Genomic DNA, 24,673 nt, shown 5'->3' with positions numbered 1-24,673 from the left:
AGAATTCAGGAACAAAATTGAATGAAGCTAGTGAAGTTGTCAGAAATAAAGCAAGATTGGTATGAAAAGGATATTCACATAAAGAAGGAATTGATTATGAGGAGACTTTTTCTCTGGTAGCTAGACTCAAAGTTGTTAGACTACTTCTTGCATATGCTTCCTATAATGATTCAAGGTATATCAGATGGATGTCAAGTCAGCCTTTCTGAATGGTGATCTTGAGGAAGAAGTCTACATTGAGAAACCTGATGGATTTTCATTGTCAGATGATGGAGACATGGTATGCAAAATGAAGAAAGCTATTTATGGATTGAAAAAAGCCCCTAGAGCCTGGTATGCTAAATTGGATAAGTACTTGTTGAAATTAGGGTTTAATAAAGGTACTTCTGATAGTAATCTATATTTCAAGATTGAGAATGATAACATCTTAATTTTTGAAGTCTTTGTTGATGATATTATCTTTGGAGGAGATGATAACTTGAGTATGAAGTTTGTTGGTGATATGCAACAAGAATTTGAGATGTCTATGATAGGAGAGATAAAAAAATTCTTAGCTTTGCAGATTTTACAAACTAGAAAAGGTATTTCTATATCTCAAATTAAATATGTGAAGAAATTATTGAAGAAGTTTGGGTTAGAAGACTCCAAACTAGTTGGAACTCCTATGATGACTAGTTGCAAATTGTCTAAAAATGATGAATCTCTGAAAGCTAATTAGTCTTTATAAAGATATATGGTTGGTGGATTGCTATATCTTACTCAGAATAGACTGGACATTATGCATGTTGTGTGCATGGCTGTTAGATATCAAGTTGATCCGAAAGAGAGTCATGTCACTGCTGTAAAGAGGATATTCAGATATTTGAAAGGGACTGTGGATTATGGTTTGAGGTATCCAAGGAATGATGATTTCATGTTATGCACCTACACTGATGTTGATGACCGGAAGAGTACCTCCAGTGGTGCATTCTTTTTGGGTAAGAAGTTGGTTTCTTGGGCAATTAAGAAACAAGATTTTGTGTCCTTATCTACTACTAAAGCTGAGTACATTGCTGCTGCTAGTAACTATACCCAGGTAGTTTGGATGAAGCGAATGTTGAAGCATATCAGAGTTATCTATGATGAGCCTAATGTCATATATTGTGATAATTACAATGCTATTAATATGTTAAAGAACCTGATGCAACATTCAAGGACTAAACATGTATCAATCAAATATCATTTCTCGAGAGAAAAAGTCAGTGAAGAGGAAGTGAAGTTGTAATATGTGTCTGCAAAGGAACAAATTGCTGATATTTTCACTAAGCCTTTGCCCACAAATACATTTGTCTATTTGAGAGACAAGTTAGGGGTATCCACCCCTCCTGATGAGAACTAGATGCATTGAGTTGCATTAATCCGGAGGACTTCATAGTCTTATGTTTTTGTCCAGATTGATGAATTTATGTTGCTCCTCTGGTGGAGTAGTTTGTTTGAGGTTGGATTGGTTATATGTTTTAGGGGGAGAGAATCATGATTTGTTTATCAAAGGGAGAGTAAGTTTGGTTTTTTGTTTTGAGAATCTTTGGCATTGCTGTCAAAGGGGGAGAGAAGCATGTGAAAAACTATTTTATCTACTTGATCTTAGGGGAAGCTTGTTGGAGATGTTTTAATCTTTCTTTGCATTGACTATTTTTCACATTCATATGTTGCCATCAATGCCAAAGGGGGAGATTATTGGGCATTGCTGCTACTAGGATATGTTGTTGTCATTGATGTCAACATATTCCTGTGATTTATTGCTCCGATGGTTGTAGATTGGTTTATTGGGATCATGGTTTGGTATATGGAGTATTTCTAGTATCATTATATCTTTTTGTATTGGTTTTGGTGATTTGGAAAGCCTAATTGACCATATCATATGATTCAGTTTGCAGTTTGTTTTTTTTGATTAGTGCTTTGTAGAGTTCAATATTTCCTTTGGTATATTCCGACGTGATCAGATCTTGAGCTAAGTTTTTGGGAGATTGTTTGGGATGGTCTTGTGTATCTTCATTTCAGATGGTTCCTGACTTGGTGCTCTTAAAGGTATCTTTCTTTGTGACAGTTGTTGTTGTTTGAGTGCTCTTGAGTTTCAGAGATCGATCGATGAAGATTTGATAAGTAGTGTTGGTGCAACTGTTATTGTAGACACATAAAAATTTCCATTAAAATGTCCTCTTAATTAATTTTAATTTTTCCAACATCATCAAGTGGATCCATTAATTAATATTCATTTCGCATTATTCCATCACTCTCCATTATAATATTCATTCATCAATATTCATTATTACATTATTATATCTTAATAGTCATAAAATATTATTATTCCATTAAATCCATTAAATCAAAATATACTCTATTACCCATCCATTTAACAACATATATTTCACTTCATTTATTTTAAATAAAACCATTCTCCAAATCTCTTCCATATAAACTACATCCTCTATTTATCATTTTATACTCTTACCCATTTCATCCACCTAATGAATATGGGATAAACACTTACACCTCCAATCCAATCTTTTATCCCACATTCGCCCTACAACCTTGATTCACCCCGAGGACAACTATAAAAACCAAACCTCTCTCTCTTTCAATCATCTAGCAAATTCAATCTTTCATTTGCATGCGTGCATTTTCAAATCCTTATTTTCTTGTATTTTAGTTCATCATCTCGAATCTCCAATAAATCATAGCCTCTTGTGCACAGTGTTTTGAGAGAAAAAATCTTAAAAACACAAGACCTTGATTTAAGGAGTGCAATGAAGTAGATTTTTCGTAGCATGCATGTGTATATTTTGCAGGAAAACTTCATTGTTGGATGTTGGAAACAAGTTTGAATCTTTGATACAAACACCCTATTTCCCTCATCTTCATTTACTAATGACTCTAATGTGCCCGTTGGTGTTTCCTAATTGTGTCTTATTTGTTTTGATGATCCACATTGATCGTTGTGTGAGTTCTTGGTGATTTTGCTAAACCGGTGATGTTCTTCGTGTTATGTGGTATTCTTAGTGGTGTAGCGTGTTGCAGTTGATCTTGGTGTTATTTCTAGTTGTGTTGCGTATTTGGAGATTTGAATTAGGTCCATGTTATATCATCATCTTGGTCTGGTGGTCGATCTTTGTTTCGTGTGATGTAATTTGTAATTTTGAGTTGAGGGTTTAGTTGACCTTGTTGTCAAGGTTGATGATTTATATAAATAGGTGATATAGTCATGTAATTTAGGTATCGAGGTTGTGTTTGCATTATTAGAGAGTGGTGTATATATGAAGAAGGGATTCATCTTTCGTTGTAGTGTATTGAAAAGAGATTGGTATTGTAGAGCAGATAAATGTGCTTAACTAGAACCGTCATCAGGCATTTGTAGATGCTATTATTACAGTTCAATTCTTCTAGATTGTAGTCTGTATCTTGTTGTAAGTCAGTGAGACTTCCTTGAGGGTTGTAGCCTTATGAGTTATTATATCTTGAGCTGTAAGCTCTAGGCAGCATGCCTGAATGCTGGTGCATTCCCTATTGTAACTATTTTCACATACTACTACAGAGTATCATCTTCTTGTGGGTAGGTTCCCACTGTGGTTTTTCTCTTAATCGGGTTTTCCACATCAAAATCTTGGTGTTGTGTTATCAATTTACTTATATTTGTTATTGCTGCAGTTTATCAGATTTGTATTTGTGGTTGAGTTGGTAGATCTGGTGAAAACCGATTCACCCCCCTCTCAATTTTCTCTCATTGTTGTTGCCAACAAAACCATGGATGAAAACCACCCAATAAAGTAGAGTCAACCTTATATCCATTCTAGATGCCCTATGATGTGTCAAAACACACATCAACACATGTTCCTCCCTTTTACAACTCATTTATGTGTCCGATACAATTTATATTTCCTATTTCAGGAGTCCAAACTTCCAGAGGCCATAACTTGTGAACTGTGTTTCCGATTGACAAACCATTTGAAGCATTGGAAAAGCTCATGAAGTGCTCTATCATCCCATAAATTGCTACACCATCTATGCTCACTTTTCAGGGTGTTTTAGAGCCTCTAAAGTCATCAAAATCAAATTTAAACCTTTCATCGCACCCTTCAAAAATGAAAAAACTTTAATATATTCAAAACTAGCTATGATCTTGCGATGAAAATTTACCAGCATTATAATCTAGCCAACCAAAAGATTTGGGAAGAATTTCGCACCATTTTGTGCTCAAACAAAAACTTACTATAAATAGTAACCTCATGTAAATGCAAGGTTGGGACCCATTTTCCCAACATTATCCCACTTGTCAAACACCTTGCAAGAGAGAAGGGATTATCAACACAATAATTTAATTGCTAGGGGCCATGAGGCCCATAGATTCTGAACACCATCTGAACTTCTTTGTGCTCATAGCCTTAGTTAAAGAATTTGCAACATTCATCAAAGTCTCTACCTTAACCAACTTCACCCTACCATCTTCGACCATATCTCTGACAAAATGATACTGAACATCAATGTGTTTGGTCTGGGCATGAAATGTCAGGTTCTTAGCTAGGCAAATCGCACTGACTGTCACAATAAACTATCACCACACCTTGTTTTATTCCAATATCTGAACATACTCTTTTAAGACAAATAACTTCTTTACAAGCATGAGTAGCTGCCATATACTATGCTTCTATAGTGGAAAAAGAAACCACGACCTATCGCTTACTCATCCAACTAATTGCAACACCAAATAAAATAAACACATAAGCACTAGTGGATCTTCTACTATCAATATCACTTGCCCAATCTGAATCCACATAACCATGGATATCAAGGGAAATCACATCTCCAACCAAATTACCATGATAACACAAAGAATACTCAGAGGTAACCTTCAAATATCTAAAGACTCTTTTGACTGCATCCCAATGAACTATACCATGATTAGACATATATCTGGGAAGAACTCCCACTGCTTAGGCAATGTCTAGTCTATTACAGAACATACTATACATCAAACTTCCAATTGCACTCTGGTAGGGCACTCTGCTCATGTTTTCCATCTCTGATGGAGATGTAGGTCAATTTGAAATAGATAATTTTGTTCCATCTATGAAGAGAACACATAATGGTATACAAACTTGCATGTTGAACCTCTATAATACTGAATTCACATACTTACTTTGGCCTAGCCATAGATTTTTGTTGACTCTATCTCTTTTAATTTCTATCCCAAGAATGTGTTTCGCGATACCAAGATCTTTCATTTCAAATTTAGTAGCAAGTTGAGACTTTAGTTCTAAAATCATACCTTTCCCTTTACCAATGAATAACATATCATCAACATATAATGCAATGTATAGGAAATGATCACCATTAGATTTATAATAAACACAATGATATGATTTAGAATGCTCAAATCCCAAACTTAGCACATATGTATCAAATTTATGGTATCAAATTCTAGGACCTTGTTTGAGTTCATATAAAGATTTCTTAACTTACAGACCAAATTACTTTTACCTTTCACCACATAGTGCTTTGGTTATGTCATATAGATATCCTCCTCCAAATCACCGTGAAGGAAAACGGTTTTCAAATATATTTTATCAACCTCTAAATCATAAGCAACAACAATAGAAAAAAAACTAATGGATGTCATTTTTGCAACATGAGAAAATATCTCACCATAATCAACACCCTCAACTTGAGAGTAGCCTTTTGCAACCAACCTTGCTTTATACTTCTCAATACTTCCATGTAAACCAATATTTTTCTTGAACACCTATTTACAACCAACATGCTTTCGTCCTTTAGGCAATGGTACAAGATCCCATGTATCATTATTTTTAAAGCTATCATTTTTTCTTCCATAACAATCTTCCAGGATTTTGCATCATTCATACCTATCTCTTCTACAGATCTAGGTTCATCCACATTAGTATTCAAAGCAAAAATACATCTCCAATCATTAGGTGAATACCTTTTAGGTGGTTATCTATGTCTTGTAGACCTTTGAACAAGTTGAGCTGGAGGTTCTTTCTCTTCTTTTGAAGATTCAGAGCTAGATGAGCTCTCCTCAACTTCTTGCCTATCAAGGGGTCTTGATTCAACTCTTTTAGGCGTAGAAGGGAATTTAATCACATATTGTTTAGTATGTTATGGCTGTAATGTAACAAAAGGAAACTTAAGTTCTCTAAAAATAACACTTCTACTATGAATTACCTTTTGTGCAATAGGGTCCTAAACCTTGTATCCTTTCGCATCATAACTGTAACCGATGAAGATACATTTTACAACCTTGTTCTCCAACTTTGTTCACTTATCCTTTGGCACATGTGCATATGCCTCACAACCAAAAACTCTAAGATGTCTTAATGAAGGCTTGTGACCTGAGCATGCTTCCATAGGCATTTTATCAACAAGAGCTAATGTAGGAGACCTGTTAGTCAGGTAGCAAGCAGTGACAACAACTTCGGCCCAAAATTTATGTTCTATACCAACACCACTCAACATACTTTTAGTGGTCTCCATCAGTGTCTTGTTCATTCTTTCTGCAACTCCATTCTACTGTGGAGAATATGGAGTTGTCTTTTGTCTGTTAATGCTAGATTCTTTAAAAAATCTATCAAAATAATTATAGCAAAATTCACCACCATTATCAGTCCTCAAAAATTTAATTTTCTTTCCAGTCTGCAACTCAACCATTGCTTTACATTCTTTAAAACAACTGAAAAACTTTAGATTTACTCTTTAGAAAGGATACCCATGTTTTTCTACTAAAATCATAAATAAATGAAACATAATATGTGGATTTTCTAATCGAAGGAACATCTACAGGACCAAACACATCAAAATGAATAAGATCCAAAGCACCACAAGATTTATGAGAATTCGAGTAAAACTGAACATAGTTTTGTTTTCCATAAATGCAATGCTCACAAAAATCAAATGTTAAGATTAGAATCATTCAAACCTTCAACAAGGTTTTTTTTTTCAAGGTCCTTAGACCCTTTTCTCCAATGTGGCCAACTCTCTGGTGCCATAACATAGTCTTCTCTATAGGTAACTTTGCTTCAGAAGAAAGAGTACCCTTAGGTACCCAAAAGCCATGTCCATCCACTGAAGGTGAAACCCTTAAATCTTCCGATGAAGTATCCATAGATTTACTTTTTATAGAAGTGTTATTACACTCAACAATGTATGCCTCTAGCATATACAAAGTGTTGAACCTAACACCTCTAGAAATCACCATAGTACCCTCAATCATCTTACATCCTGCATCAAAAAAGACTATCTGCTCACCCACATCTATCAATTTTCTCATAGATAATAAATTTTGTTTTAATTTAGGGATATGCAGCACACCGCTAATCCTTTTTATTCTACCATCAAGAAACTTGATCCTAACTTTACCTCAATCAACAATATATAAATGTGAATCATCACCCAAGTACACCTTGCCTCCATTAAATTTTTCATATTCAGAAAACCAATCTTTATTGGAAGTCATATGAAAAGATGCACCTGAGTCAATTAAACATACATAATTACCTACATTATTAGCCAAAGCTGCAATGAATGAATCACCATCTTCCTTCTCAAACTCAAAATTAGAATAAAACTTCTTCTTTGCAGTCCTTACAGATGTGACTTGAATCACTAAAATTTCAACAAATGACTTTGGACTTTCTAGGAGATTTCAATCTCCCTTTGGATTTGGACTTATTGTGCTTCTCATTCTTGTTGCCTTTTTCCTTAGGTCTTCCATGAATAGTCAGGGCTTCCTTTGAATTGATGGATACCCTCCTCTACATCTCTTCACCAAGTAGGGCACCCACCACATCTTGAAACTTCAAAACAATAGAAGTAATATTGATAGCCATAACAAGAGAATCCCATGAGTCAAGCAAAGAACAAAGTAAGATTTGGCATTTCTCCTCTTCGTCCATAACACCAACATATGCCAATTGAGCCACCAACATATTAAATGCTTCTAGGTGGTTTGTAATCCATCCACCCTCTTCCATTCTTAAGGAATACAATTTCTTCCTTAAGAAAATCCGATTCAATAAAGATATTGCTTGATACATTTCACTAAGCTTAGTCCATAGTTTTGTGCAAAGTTCTCTTCGTGGATATTGATCAGAACAGAGTCTACCAAGCATAATCTAATTAGACCCTTGAATTTATAGTCCATAACTTCATATTGAGTAGTTGCAGTAGGATCTAAGGGTCCTGAGACATTCAGATCAACAACATCCCACAAATCTTGATCTATTAGCAGATCTTCCATCTTCAACTTCCACATCTCAAAACTACTATCATTAAATTTCTCCACCTCTATTCTCCCTGACGAACTTGCCATCTAAAAAAATATTGAAATAAGATCAAAAAGTATCTTCTACACAAGATCCCACTCTAATATGGATTAGTTCAAAAAACCCAACAACCCACAACTGAAACCAAAGGTGATCAGGCTCTGATACCACTTGTAAGGGAGTTAAGTAGCGAAACAACTTCCTACACTAACCTTGGGAGGAGGGTAATGTAAAAAGGTTACAGATCATTACAAAAACTATAGAAACTTAACATAAATAAACAAAATATCATGCATACCACAACACAACATAGTGATTTACGTGGGGAAAACCCTTTCGGGAGAAAAACCCCACTCCAAAAGCAACTCAATATATTAATCAACAATCAATAACATATTACAATATACTTGCAGAGCAAGCTCTTCACATGAGTACTGCTAATCAAAGACTCAGAGGTAACTCAATACCCATAAGACTCTTACACACAACCTCTATCTCACACACCTCATATATAGGAGATGCAATACAAGAAACCATCAAACGGTATTACAAAACTATGGCCTAAAACCACCCAATAAAGTAGAGCCGACTTTATCTCCATTCTTGATGCCCTATGACGTGTCAAAACACACATCAACACATGTTCCTTCCTTTCACAACTCATTTATGTGTCCGATGCAATTTATATTTCCTATTTCAGGAGTCCAAACTTCTGGAGGCCATAACTTGTGAACCGTGTGTCCGATTGACGAATTGCTTGAAGCATTAAAAAGCTCATGAAGTGCTCTATCATCTCATAAACCACTACACCATGTATGTCCACTTTTTAGGGAATTTAAGAGCCTCTAAAGTTATCAAAATTAAATTTAAACCTTTCATCGCACCCTCCAAAAATAAAAAACTTTAATATCTTCAAAACTAGCTATGATCTTGTGACTCAAATTTACCGGCATGCTCATCTAGCCAACCAGAAGCTTCATGGAGAATTTTGCACTATTTAATTCTCAAATGAAAACTTACTATATATAGTAACCTCGTGTAAATTCAAGGTTGAGAAGTATTTTTTTTTCTTTGTTTTGTAGTGGTGCGAATCGGGTTTGTAAACCCGATTGCCATCACTTGCCTTTGTTTGACCCCAAGGTGGAAATTGGGGTTAACAAACCCAATTTACACCAATATTGTTTTTAATATTTTCCAATGCAAATTAGACTTATAAGTCCGAAATGCACTTCTTGAACCACACCTTTAGTTTTTTTTGTCTAACTCCAGGAATTCTTCAAAATCCATTCCCACAGCTCCATTTCAAACATCGGATTCCATATACTAGGACTTGAGAATTTTAAAGTACGGGCTACCAAGCGAAGACATGAAGACTCCATTGGTGAAGAATGTTGGAAACAAGATAAGGCTCCAAACACTTAGGTCATTTTTTGTGCATATTTAGTAGTGTCATTTTGTAATTCCAATTCACACTTCAAGTGTCATTTTGTATATACACTTGTATATCTAGAATGTGCACAAGTTCTAACTCAAGTAGGAATCATTTTTGACTTAGTCATAGTTTGTTGTAGCTTTCCTAGATTATCTCATTTCCCCTCTCCTATATATATGAGGGTGCTCATTGTGAATTTTAACTATTATCTTTAATCTCATGCAACAAAACATTGCTAAAGTGAAGAGAAATGTGAAACTTTGAGTTCATATTGTTATTTTGCAAACTTGATCAAATAAGAAGATATATTTGACATTCAAACTTTGTGTTGAATTCATTTTGGTTTATGGTGAGAGTGTTCTTATATCATTCTTATTAAATCTTGTTTTGATTAATAAAAAGAATTGTGGAAAAGTATTATTAAAGAGTAGAAATTTTTTGGTTTGTAAACTTTGTGTTACATTTCGGTACTTGTTAAATAGAATTAGCAATTAGTACAAGAGGTAGTGAATTGAAGACTTTGAGCTTCATTTTTTTATTTCGAGAAAATATTATCAAAATTGTAATTAGGTATCAAGACAAAGACATTGTGCTTTGCTTTGTTATATTGGTAAAATATCATGGGTTAAAAAAGTTATTTGTAAAGGGTTGATATGATCATAGATTGTAAGACTTTGTCCTTGAACATTGTTTTCCCATCCCGAAGAAGCAACAAAGGACTTTGCACCATCATGAAAATTTTTCTTCTTTTATTTGTATTTTTCATTCACATGCTCTAAGTTATTTCATAGTAGCTTTGAAGTTGTATTAATCATTATTGCTCTAAATTACAAACTATTTTATGAAAAAAGAGAAAAGAATAACATCTATTCTAATTAGAGAATAGGATGATGTACAACCCAATTTTAGATTATGAATCATTGTTATATTTTGTTCTAAATAAGTGAGAGTAGTAAGTAAAAAAGGGGGAGTCTTCCCTTATAATTAGGAGAGATTTAATCTCGCATACTATGGCTAAAACCACAATTTTGTGAACTTCCCTAGTTTACAAAATTTTCAACCAACATGTTCAACATGATTGGGAAGCGGATGATTTGCTTGATTATCTTCATTTGTACCATAGATTCTCTCTTGTCTATTTGCTTGTTCGTAATGTATTTCCTTGTGATGTGAATTTGTGTTATGTTAGGTTCTCTTTAGATGATCCTTGTCACTCCATTGGTGCTATGTAATAAAGAGGCCAAATGTATTGTGACATTATTCTATTTGTATCTCAATTCTTCTATATATTGTCGCTTGTGTTGTCTACTTGGGCATGACACAAAGAATTGAGATCTCTTTTGGTGTTTTCCATGTTGACTCAAAAGACAAATGTGCTCTTCTTCCATTGTGTTTGGAGTTCCGTGCTACCTTTTGGGGATGAGGTCAATTCACTACATATATTCATGATGTACATTAGTTATCATAAGAGCATACAGACCCCAGAGTTAGTGGATCCCTTATGTTCTTTTATGTTTTGTGACTATTATCCTTTGATTTGTGATTTCTTGGGGGTTGTTAGGAGTGTCAATTTTTGTTGTTTTTCTCTGTCTCTTGAGTCTCCTAGGGTTGGTGTTCTTTCAAAGTCTTAGTAGGGTTTTGGGTTTTTGCTTTAGTGTAAAGTGCCTTCTCTTTTCTTCTATTTTCCCATTGACCGACTGTAGCAGGTTACAAATCCTTAAGTCATCGTTAGGAAGGGTTTTTATCATGTATTGACCAGCCCCATGTACGAGGTCTTTATTTCGTGTTGGTCGCATCTTTGTATGAAGGGTAGGTTTACTTTTTTTTACCTGAGTCCCTAAGTCATAATCCCCAAGTGGTTCTAAAATTTAAGACCCCTTTACCCTCGACATGGGCTACATGCTTAATTTAATCACTTAAGTGATGGTCATTTTGGACTATATAAGGATGCCATGGGATAGTAGGGTTCGAGTTTTATATCCTTTTTGGTTACCCCGCAAGGCCTACTTTGAACCCATTGAAGTGCTATGGGGTAGTGGGATTTATGTTAGCAAAGAAGAAATCCTACCCTGCGAGCTCCCTTTGTCATGCAAGCTTCTTCAGTGGGCTGACAAGATATATTCCTGTTGGCTTGATGATGATTGTAATGGATGACTTCATGTGTTGTCATTGATCGCACATGTATACACACACATATGTTCACATTGACTTAGTCATCTTAGTTAAGAGAAACTGGCATTACTCCTAAGTATTTATATTGCAAAACCTGTATTATATGTATAGTGAAGTTCAAGCAGTTTTTGAGGATGTCTAACCGGTATATGTAGATAACCAGTATATGCAGGAATGGCATGACACCGACTTGGAGATTCAACGAAGATGTACAAGGATGCAGTTGGAGGACAATCAGTCTATAAGTTGGAAGAGGTTAACTCTTAACTAGTATTAGTGTTCCAACCGGTTTCATTGATTGTGTGATGAGTTATCACCGGTCGTGATGAGTTATCCCTAACCGACAGATTTTTTGGTATTCTATGATGTGTTATGTTAGATTGTCCAAATACACTACACCTAGGAAATTGTGATATGATTCTTGAGCCGACATGAAATCTAAAGTCTATATAATGACATTATGATGAACTATTTTCATGATGCAAGATAGAAGTGTTAAGTTGTTGTGATTTACTAAAGGCGTTGTAGAGTATGTCAGTGATGCAGTTTTGATTGAGCATAAGAGGTTCTATTTAAGAAAGTTGTGCTACTTCTAGATCACACCACCTGTTGTTTTCTAGTCACTACAACAGTCAAATCCCCTAACTGGGTAAGCTCTAACAAGCTTCAATATACAAATCCTCTAACAAGGTGATCCATTAGTTTGGGTTTTGAAATACTCTACTGAGGTTACTCCTAACAGGGTACTACCTTTAACAGGGTATAGCTCCTAATAGAGCTTTGGGATCTTTAACAGGATTCGCTCCTAGCAGAGCACTTTGTAGACCTTAACTGGTCAGTTACCTATTACTGCAGATAGTTAACTTGTGAGTCCCATCTCGCCATGGTTTTTCCCAGTTGGATTTTCCATGCATAAAAACTTGTGTTATGGTGGATGTTTTACTTGTTGTGGATGCTTTAATATCACTTTGGATTGCATGCATAGTATTAAGTAAACTGGTTAAGTATCTTTACTGGTATGTATTTAAAGTGGTATTGTTTTTGTTGTCACTAATTCACCCCCCCTCTCAGTGCTTTATAGGTTTATCAATTGGTATCAGAGCCAAACTTCCTTAAGGATTAATCGCTTGGAAGGAAACCCTAAAGCCACCATGGGGGATATAAGTTATTTAGAGATGGCTAGAGTGCTCGATGCTACCAAGGAAGAGCTTGAAACCCTAAGGGTCAGATTTAAAGCTTCACAAGTCAAAAGGAAAGAGCTGACTGAGCAACTATTGGAGATATCTGATAATAGTTCTTCAGATGAGGCTAACATTGATGCATTAGCTGAAGAAGTTGAAAAAGTGAATGGTGAAAAGCTAAATTTGAGGAGAGAGTTAGAAGCCCTAACCATCTGCATGAGCCAAGAGCTTGAAGCAAGAAGGGCAACTAAAGACCTAATCAAAGAAAGAAATCATGAGATTGCTAAGATCAAACAAGAGAATGCAACTTTGCATGAGCATTGGCATGAAGAAAAGGAAGAGAAGGAGGCTTTGCAGCTAGATCTTGAAATGGCAACATCTCTAAGAGAGACTCTGACAAAACACAATGAAGATCTTACCGAAGAGCTCACTGAGGCTAATGGAAAGCTTGAAAAGTTAAATAAGAGATCTTCTATGTTGGATGAACATATCTAATCTCAGAGGATGAAAGGTGACACATTTGGACTAGGTTTTAATACTTATGAGAAAGGAGAATCTTCCGGTACAAAGAGCAACATACATAAAGGTAAAACTGCTCCTAAGACTAACAAGCCTACCGATAAGAAATCTTTTAAACCCATTTGCTTTATCTGTCACAAACCTGGACATATTGCAAATGTGTGTAGAAGCAGACCTAATGTGAATACAGGCTATAATGGAAATTCTAGGTATGCAAAATTTGAGGATCATTGTTTTACATGCAACATGTATGGACATAGACTAGTTGAATGCAGATATGTAGCAAATAATCCAACACTTCACATGAATCCAAGACCTAATGATGACTGGAGAAGAACCTATGACAACCGGGGAAACATGAATTGGCAGAAACCCTATGTCAACCAGTTCAGTACATATAAAATGGAAAAGGTAACTAATGTGATTTGCACCATTTGTAATAAATATGGTCATGTGGCTATGAACTGTAGAAGGAGAACTAGAAGAAGTAATGTAGGACCTTGAAGATCATTTGGGATGGCTTGCTATCATTGTCAAAAACTGGGACACATGGAAAAATTCTATAGAACCAGGAAGAACAAACCGGTTAACCACTTTGAAGATTAGAAAGGTAAACAAAAGGTCAATGTTGAGGAAACTAGAGAGGAGATGAACAAAATCTGGAAAAAGAAGAGTGAGGACAAGCCTGCAGAAGAATCTAACCCTTCACCTAGTGTGGAGAATTCTGCACCAGTGAATTAAGCCTTTCAACAGGCCTAAGGGGAGCATAAAGGTAAATCTACTTTCAGACCCCTTGAAGAATGCATGGTAAGAGAGTTTTGCATTTTGAGTTGTTTTGTGAGAATTCTTAATTTCATTGTCTATCAGTTTTTTAAAAGATTGTCAACCGGTTATATACCTGTTAGTATTGGAAAGTTTTGTTAAGAGGTATATTAGGGATTGTTACCCTATCGGTTGAGCAATTAATGCAGTGGGTAAATTTTATAAAAGCAAGTTTTACTATGTTATTTTTACCCTAATTACATTCAAAAGAGAGTTATTGAGCACTTGCAGAGCGAAAAAGAGAATTTCTAGCTAATTATACACAAATTTGTGTTGCGAATTGAAAGATTAAATCAAATTTGAAGATTAGAAAAGGTGAAACAGGTGTACATTTGAGAGATCAACCAGAAACCTTGCTAGCACGGAGGAATTAAAGTATTATTTTGTTAATCTCTCTCAAATCAAGTTTGTCCAGAATGGCATCATCATCTAAGCAAGTAGAGAGACTTATGATTACCACTGAACCTATGGAGTCTATGGAATCATACAAAATAGTATCATACAATGCATTGTCTCAAGTTCCTGATGGTGTTATGATAAAAGGTGGTTTATCCAGTTACATTGACTGTAAAATTAAGGATTTAGGATCACTATCAATTTATTCTCAACTAAAATCCTTGTGTGATAAAAGTGGCAAAATCAAACTCGAGTACATTAGGGTTTATGAAAAGGGTTTTCATAATGCAACATATTTTCTTGAATATTTTGAAGAAGAACATGTTAGGATAATTCTTAGTCATGTGCATGAAGAAAATATGTATCTTGACAGGTCACACACAATCACGAAAGAAGCAATTCATGTAGTGGTTGGTTTTTGGCAAACTGGTGAAGTTCCAAACCTGAGGAAAAATTCAAAAGAGACTGTGGTTACACTAGCTCAGACTACCTCTGACGGTTGTGCATTTTCAGTCAACAACATTAAAGACCCAACAATTAGACTTGCAACTATGGTAATTGGTTATAGGATATTTTATTCCAACAGGATGAACAGTGTGCCATTTGCTGTTGTTTATGCATCTTACAGGATGATTGTTGAGAATGCAGATTATGACCTATGTAAGGCAATAAGAAGCCAATTGATGTTGAACTTGCAATCAATTAAGAAAGCCAGTAGTCAAAAGTTCAAATTTGGTCAACTATTGATTGGTCTATTCTTCTATTTTCAGAATTTCCTATTGGGAATTGGTGACATTCAATGGTCAAAGGACATACCGACAACTGCTCAAATCAAGAACAACATTAAGGCTATAAAGAACACATTCTCTACTGCTATGAACAGATATTTTAATGAGTTCCAAAAGAAAATGAGCATGAGGTTGAGGCTACCTGAAGATGTGGTGAAACACTTTGCAAACGACATCTATTTCACAGTTACCACAAATTTTTGTCTTATGGAAGCCATAGAACCCATGGAAGATGAGATGGATGAAATGAGTTATGAAGTCAACTATGACTTATTAATTGGATATGCCAACAACATTTTGGCAGCTCCCAAGGACAACAAGAAGAAAAGACTAGGGACTTAAGAGGAAAGAAATGCACCTGCTGAACCTAGTACTGCCAAAGAGAAGAAGAAGAAAGTTGAGCAAGTACCTTCAGTGATCACCAGTACAAGGGTGACAAGAAGTGTTCAAGTCAAAAAGGAACTGACACCCAAAGTATATTCTAAGAAGCAAATTGCAACGAAGAAGAGAAGTAGGCAACTCATTCTTCAAGTAGAATCTGTGGATACCAACACTGAAGAGGAACCAAAGAAGATGAAAGCAACTGATAAGAAAGCCAAACCAGTAGGAGACAATTCACAACAAAGTATTCCTATTAATGCTTTATCTTACAAACCTATGACTAATTTTGAGAGAACTATACAAATATTAGGGAGGAATAGGTTTGATAATGTGAAAAAATATTTTGATTCATTTGATGATGATCAGAAGCAACAAATTGTTCAAGAGGTAATCAACCACTTGTGTCAATACAATCGGTTGCCTCAGGATATTTTTGATTCTTTGTATTCTATTCTTGCAAATCAGTGGAAAATGGCTATTGACCAAGATCAATAAATTATTGATAGTGTTTTCATTCAATATTTTCTTGATTTATCTAGAGATGAATTATTAGCATTGCTTGATAATTTCAAAGGATAGTTTTATTCTAAGGCAAGAAGATTGAAGTTATTGAATGGAAAGGTTCAATCTGTTGAAGTTAAAACTCATCAGATAGCTCAAAATATTAAAATGATTCATGAGTAGATGAAGTCTCATAATGATGACCAAATAGAGACTGGAGATCGACTAGAGCTAGATGAAGAAGAGATTATTCCATCGGATATTGTCTATCCTATTAAGCATAAGGATGACACTACTTCTCTATAGGTTATCTTTGTAGATGATATTGATGAAATCCAGGACACTATTGATACAATTGGTAATATCATTGCACCAATTATGGAACTGTTACCTATTTTTCGCTCCTAGCTGAAAAATAGGTTAAGCTATGCTTGTTTTTACAAAATGAAAATAAAGTACATATTACTTCTGCTATATTGCATTCCAACTACACTAAGGAACAATGAACTAAAGATTACATTTCAATACTTCTAGTTTGTAAGAGAAAAAAAGAGAGACATCTCATCTAAAAAAGGAAGTTTTTATTGATATTCAAGCATGCATCCCACACAAAGAGCCATGAGACTAGCTACATGCATCAGGTGAAAGAAGGAAATACATAGGCATGTATACATGAGTATAAAATAAAAGAGAGCATGTTGAGAGTGGAGCCAGTCGTTGCCTGAATGATTGGTACGGTTGGAGTAGCCTTGATGTTGCCTTTGTCTCGCTGCTTCGTCCTTGTCTACATCTGCCTTCCTTCTGGTATCTGCAAAAGAGTTAAATATACAACGAGTTAGAACATTTTTTCTAAGCAATGGCTGATTACATTCCTAACATGTATACTAACGCATGCATGTATATATAGTCCCTACATGCATCAAGTGCATATAGTCAACATCACAGAAGATCTCAGAAGAAGAAAATATCAAATTAGGAGAAATCAAATGCATCTTATTTCTAACTTGTTTGCTTCATATGTAGGAACAGGAAAAGATGGCTTGCCAATCGTAAACTTCACAAATGAGTGGGGGTAAATGAGGCTCCCACAAGGGTTGAGCCCAGCTCATATGAAAACAACAACAATGTCTCATACAATCAAGTTATATCAGAAATTGATGACAGATGAAGAGCAACAAAATACAAGTATGCAATCACACGATCAGCCGATAAGCGTAAATGTTAGCTTCCCTTTTCAAAGGACGTATGCAGGGATGTATTTATTCTAAAGTAGTCTCAGTATACAGTAAATGAGCAAGTTACTGTTATATTCAGGCAAAGGTAGCAACAATGATCATAAATGGCAGTAAGTGGTACACAATGTTGTTATCTTTAGCTAAAGGAAGTAATGATACATTTTCAGTATGGTATTCATATGCTTCTAACCTTTTGATGCCTCATGAGTATCACGTAACAAACTTTTCTTTCACACACATGCGTGTTTATGATCACCGAAGAGGGAAATATGTATTTGCTCACAGAGTGCAGATGTTACATGAAATCAATGGGTTGCTACGAAATACATCTCTAACTGATATCTATAGTTATATATCCTTTGTAATAGCAAGTGAAAGTTTCCACCTTCAATTTTCACAAAATATGCTACAGCTGCATGAGAGATGCATACTACATATAGAAAGAGCAGAGGTGCAAACTTAGTCCAAAGCACAACAATTTCCATATAGTCTGATCGCAGGCTGTGAAGACAAGGATGTTTATGCAACATAATGAGAAGATGCAATGCATACATGAAGCTATCCATAAAGACCTTAATGCAACATTCAGTCTTTCAGACTCAAAGGACAGTAATAGTAATGTGCAGTCGAAATAGTTTTCAATACAAAACAACCATGAACATTTTCAATGTCACAAACTTCCATTTGCACCATACACAGAGAATTCAATGTAATAGTCAAGCATTATCACGTTAAGACAAAATCGGAGGGTCATTTGATAGCATGAAGAGGAAATGATGGATGGATGTTTCAGTTTAGTCTAAGTTTTAGAAGAAATATATAGATTTGCAAGAATGAACAAGATTCATTGAGTATTTACAGCCGCACGATAACCATAATAATAATGATACAAGAATGCATTCTATGGAAAATCAGTAAAAGTAATGGCAGCCTTTTAGATCAGGAGTTTCTTTTCTCAGAAAAAGCACATCATAGGGTATGATTTGCAATGAAATGAGTTTTTAACCTTCATTTCTGCCTTAAAAAAATTAAGTGAAATATTTTCGGGAAAAATCAACTTTCAGAAGGGTATTCTCAGAAAATCTTAAATATTTTTTAGTTTTTATGGAAAATATTTTTGGAAAAGATCGACTTTCAGAAAGGAGAAATATGCATAAAAAATCAGTCAAAAGCATTCCTAGGAAGTAAGAGCAGTTTGTGCGAATACAGAGACAAAGGGTCTCCTGAAGCAGCCATTAATGGTGGAAATACCTGCAGTATCTTTGACAATGCCTAGTTCACAAATAGAAAAGTCATGCCCAGCACATCAGAATCTCGGAAAAGGATGCATAAAATCATTAAAAATCATGGAAAAGGAAGACCCAAAATCGCGTCCAAATCAAAAAATGGAGTTCAGAGTATCTTTTTGCGAGTAAAGTTGACTTACCATGCAGTTTGTGCAGGAGATCTGTATGGGGATCGCTCAGAGTCATCTGAAATGGGGGAGTTTGAATAAAATTTTTGCCCAAACCCTAGTTCGCGGCGCACAAAAGAGGTTTCCAGCGGCAGTAGGGAATGCAATTGTTGGATGCAAAGAGATGGAGATGAAATGAAGACTTTAGGGTTCCAATTACCCTAATACATCGATCATTACATTGGCATTTCTTTTGCCTTTGTTTTATTTTTATTTCTCTCTCGATATCTCCCCGTGAATTTCCAAAGGGGAGTTGATGTTTTATTTTTCATCCCTATGTCAATGCTCTATATTTATTAAGTGATTTGTATCTTATCACTTAATAATTTGGAGTCATGTAATATATATATTTATTAAGTGGTAATATACAAGTCATTTAATAAGTATAGATAATAAAGTTATAAACACAAGACATTAATGAAATAATAAATTTATTTAGTAAAGTGAAATTATTAAATCATTTTATTAAATATATTTCTTATTATATTATTGTCTTGCTTTTATTTTATTTTATTATTATTATTTTTAATAAAAATAATAAAATTACTTGTTAAAGTGAAGTGATTTATTTATCACTTTAATAAATAACTTTATTATTTTTATTAAAATTTTGACTTAAATGTAAAAGATAAAAAATAATGTAAAAGCTTATTAAAGTGATGCTTTATAAATCACTTTATGAGATTTTATTTTTATTTGCATTTTGAGAAGTCAAGGGGATTTTTTTTGGCATTAATGAAGGCTTGCAGGCCTGTCAGATGATATTTTGGGGCCATTTATGGTGCTTTTAAGAGCTTTTATGGTAGCAACATGGGTTGGCTTGACTTTTGGTCAAGGTTTTCCCCTTTCAGACCTGTTTCAGGTCTTTTAAAAGTGGGTTTTTTGATTCTGCTCGCCCGGGAGGAGGTGGATTATTTTATTCATTATCTGCTTTTTGGAAAGCATATATACTGCAGGACTTCAATTTGTTAGGGGTTCTTACCTTTTGCTTCTTGCAGACTGTATTTTTTTTGAGTTCTCTTTACAGAAAGGAAGGAGTTTCTAACTAGTTTTCAGAAAGTTTTGATAAAATTTTTAACACCTTTTGACAGTAATACATATTTTGCCTTCTCAAATTTCTTGTTTTTTGTGTGCTTAGTGCTAATGCAGTTTCAAGTGATGTCTTTTATCCTTGTGATTGTGTTGCTGTTAGCACCTTTATGCAAGAGTTTTTCTAATTATTTGCGGGTCATAGGTTGTGCCAGTGGTAAGAGTAACCTTAGGTTGTGAGAAAACATCTTTTCTCCTGCTGAGATTATTATTTTTACAACATTCTTATGAAGTGTTGATGGAGAGGTTATGATTTTTCTGAGTTGTGCAAGGTTTCATTTTATTATTGGTTATTTCGTGTGTTAATCAGTTTGTCTAGGTTTTCAGGTATTCATTTTGGTGTATCACCTTAGGGTTAGATTTTAGTTTTATATGTTCTCCTCCTCACTCTTGTCCCTGAAGAAATTGTTAGTTTAGGTGAAGATTTTGAAAAGAACCAACTTACTCTAGAGGTCCACTTCAGTTTTAGGTTACCCACAACCTTGAAGTGTTCCCATGTTTCAATAGGCAGCTGAAGTTCACAGCTTTAGCAAAGGGTGCAGGCTTCATTGATAACAATTTTTGGCACGCCCGGTGGGACTGAGAGTGTAATTTTCAGCCTTTATCAGAAGTTTTATGCTGCTGTTCTGGTGTGTGCAACAGTAATTTTCAGTCTTTTAGAGGCATCATTACAACATACCTAGCGACTCTGAGCTCTGGTTTAGTAAAACCAATATATTTTGCGTATGAGAAGAATACAAACCAAAAGTAGTTCCTCAGCCTTTGAATATTTGCAGTTATCCCCACCTAGGAGAAGAGGGATAGTAGCTGAGAAACACAAGGAAAATTGAGTTTATTCCAGGAGAGCCAAGTCTAGTCCCCCTGCTGTTGGGACTCATACTGTGTTACCTAGAATCTCAGTAATCATGATTCCAGTAGGCAAAAATCAGCCATTTGTGGCATTTAATCAAGGTAGCCCACTTAATTTAAGTCAACATGATCTAATTCATGTTGCTGCTTTGAAGAGTTTTCCTTACTTTAATGGTGAAGATCAGACTACTCCAACAGAGCATATAAAAGATGTGGCGAATCAGTGTGCCATCCACCATGCGACAGAAAAAAATGTGGCAATTAGACTGTTAGCAGCTTCTCTCAAAGGGAAGGCTTTGCAGTGGTTTAGAAGCCTAGCAGTTAACTCTATTGACACTTGGGATTGTTTGGGGGAAGAGTTGTGCAAGTTCTTTGAGGACAAATTAGACCATTTGTCTCTAATGGAGCATCTGTCTACAATAAAGAGAGCTTCTCATGAGGTCATGTCAGATTTCAACCACCGTTTTCAGAGGACTTGGAATAGAATCTCACAAACGATAAGACCTACTACTAACCACACTTTCTTGTATTATTTAAGAGCTTTGAATAGTGATATCTCGGTGACAGTGCAATCAATGGAAGACACTTCTTTACCCTAGGCTCTTCATAGCTATTAGAGCTGAGAACAACCTTATATAGGCTGGTAAAATTGCCTTGAGACTTGCTCTACCAATTTTTCTGACTATTCAGCCACCGATAGCAATGCAAGTACCTCCTTTAACTATTATTCCAGCTGTACCAACATTACCATCACCAAGTTCTCAGTTCGTTAGACAAGAGAACAACTTTCTGGCACAGTCCAATGATTTGCAAGAGATTAAGGGACTACTGCAAACATTTGGCAGGGAGATTGTGAATCTGAAAAAATGCAGCAAAACCAAAATTATAGGCCAAATACAACCCCTTATTAGGCCTCTTTCCAGCCAAATAGGCCTCAATACCAGCAAAATCCTCAAGGCCAAAGACCATTCATGAATCAAAGGCCATTTCAACCTTATAATCCAAATGCTGCGAGTACCTCAAAAGAGTTGGTTCCTACGCAAAACAATTTGTTGCATGAACTTGAATGGTGTTTTCCATGCAATCTACCTCACGACCAGGCCACCTATTCTAATGGTCTTATCAACCAAGCTCTTATGGTACAAAGCACATCTATTGCTCAACAAATTTCAGTGGATGATACAACAGAACATAATGCATCCCTACACTTTGATATGCAAGGAGAAGTGTCCCTTCTTAACTTTTAGAGGGAATAATTTTTTGGAATGAACAACCCACAAGCACCAAATCAATTACATAATGTTGTTGCGACTTACATGAGGTCAAAAAGGAGAGTTGTAGATGATGGACAACAAGCAGATAGTGATGTTTCTCAGCAGAAGCATATTCCAAATGCCCACCAATGGGCTACTAGCTCATTTAATGGACAAAAAATCCTATTTTTAGCAGCAAATCAAGCTGCTAAAGGTACATAGCAGCCAAAAGATTTAGCATAGCCAGTGCTTGTAAAAGAAAAAAATGTGTCGCTTTTCAAAAAATTCAAAACAAAGTAAGTGTGACTGCCTTTAATATCATTTATCATATGAAAAAGGCTAACGTTTGTTTGTCCATGTGGGATTCATTGGCTATCCCTGGTCAAAAGAGTCTCCTAAAATTAGCCTTGTCAGATGTCAGTTTGGCACATGAGCCCACCAATGAACAATCTAGAGTGATGCTTACCAATGTTTTGATAATAAGTATTGAACGAGGAAAAGAAGTCAAGCCACCTCCTTTTTATGTTTCTTTAAACATTGGTAAGCACCTAGTCCACAATTGCATGATAGACTCAAGAGCTAGTATCTCCGTAATGCCCAAACAAATAGTTGACAAGCTAGGAGTGGAATATGAGCCTCTTGAACAGAGAGTAGTCTAGTTAGATGGTACTGCTGTTAAAACAGTTGGTGTCATAAAAAATCTGAGTTTGACATTACATGCATGCCCAAGTTTTGCCATTCTGCAAGAGGTTTATGTCATTGACTTACCTCCCTACTTTTCTATATGTCTGTCACGGGATTTCACTGCTAAGATTGGTGGGTATTTATCTTCAGATTGGTCCCACATGTTTTTCAGGACTAGGTATGGCACTAAGGTCACTATTAAGGCAGAGGCTATAGAAAATGACCATATAGAACCTTATGTCCTCCTACCATAAATGCTAACTTGTCTATTCTTGACAAAGAAGAGTGTCCTATGGCGAAAGAATTGGATACAAAGGTTGATGGTATTCCTGACATGACATTGGATTAGTGGGCTGCTGAAAACAATCAAGATTTAGTAAGCAAACAACTGCAGGAGCTTGGTTTTGGTGTTTACTTGATGCATGAACCTGATACCTTGCTTCCCATCTTGGTGAAAAATAAGGTTCAACAATCAGATCAGCATGATAATGAGGTTTGGAAGTTATTTTTTGATGGTTCTAAGAGTTCCAATGGCTCAGGAGGAGGTTGCATGCTTATATCTCCTCAAGGGAAAAAATATTATTCTTCTTTCAAGTTTTCATTCAGCTGTACTAACAATACAATAGAGTATGAATCGCTGGTTCATGGCCTATTATGGGCAAGGAAGAAGAAAATCAGATGTCTCCAAGTGTTTGGAGATAGTGAACTCATTGTGAATCAGGTTCGAGGCCTTCATGTCACAAACAATGATGCTTTGAAATGATATAAACATAGAGTATGGGAGCTAATAGAAGAATTCTGTGCTTTCAATTTGTTGTCTATTCCGAGGAGTAGGAATAAAAATGCTGATAGACTTGCTACCATAGGAGCACAATATGATATCCTAGATAACATGAGTAGTGACAACAAGTAGTGTGATGTGAAGGTTGTTGTTAGACCTTCTATCCCAGATAATAATGTTTTTTGGCAAGTCTTTGAGAATGACCAACATATTGTAAACTTTATAAGGGAAGAGGCTGAGTTTTCATGTAGAAATCAGGACAGATTCCAATAGCAATACAAAGGTCAGGTCATACAATTGAAAAGTAATAAGTTACCCAAGGGATTGGTCACCTTGGAATCCATCTTCAATTTTGACGACCAAGTCAGGAAAGAAAGGTCCAACATTCAGATTGATCGGGATCACTATGAGGAGGTTGAGATTTCAAAAGGTAAGCTTCTTAAACTCAAAAAATTTCATATCAAAGGAAAAGAGGAAGCTTTTATATCCCTCTATCAAGAATTCAATGATATATTTGCTTGGCAATATTCTGATTTGAGGGGATTTGACCCTAAGCTTGCACATCACACAATAGAACTCGAGCCTAATTCCAAACCAGTAAGACAAAAGCAGAGACCATTAAATCCCAAATTAGAGCCCCTGATGAAAAAGGAATTAGACAAGCTGATTGAGAGTGCTATAGTTTTTCCCATTAAGCATACTTCATGGGTTTCAAACTTAGTTCCCGTAAGAAATAAAAATGGTGAAATCAGGCTTTGTGTAGATTTTAGAGACCTTAATCTAGCCTCACTGAAAGACCATTATCCTCTACCTTCTATGGAGCAG

This window comes from Cryptomeria japonica, chromosome 1 (genome assembly GCF_030272615.1).
Source record: "Cryptomeria japonica chromosome 1, Sugi_1.0, whole genome shotgun sequence".
NCBI classification, from domain to species: Eukaryota; Viridiplantae; Streptophyta; class Pinopsida; order Cupressales; family Cupressaceae; genus Cryptomeria; species Cryptomeria japonica.
This window is presented reverse-complemented; position numbering follows the sequence as displayed.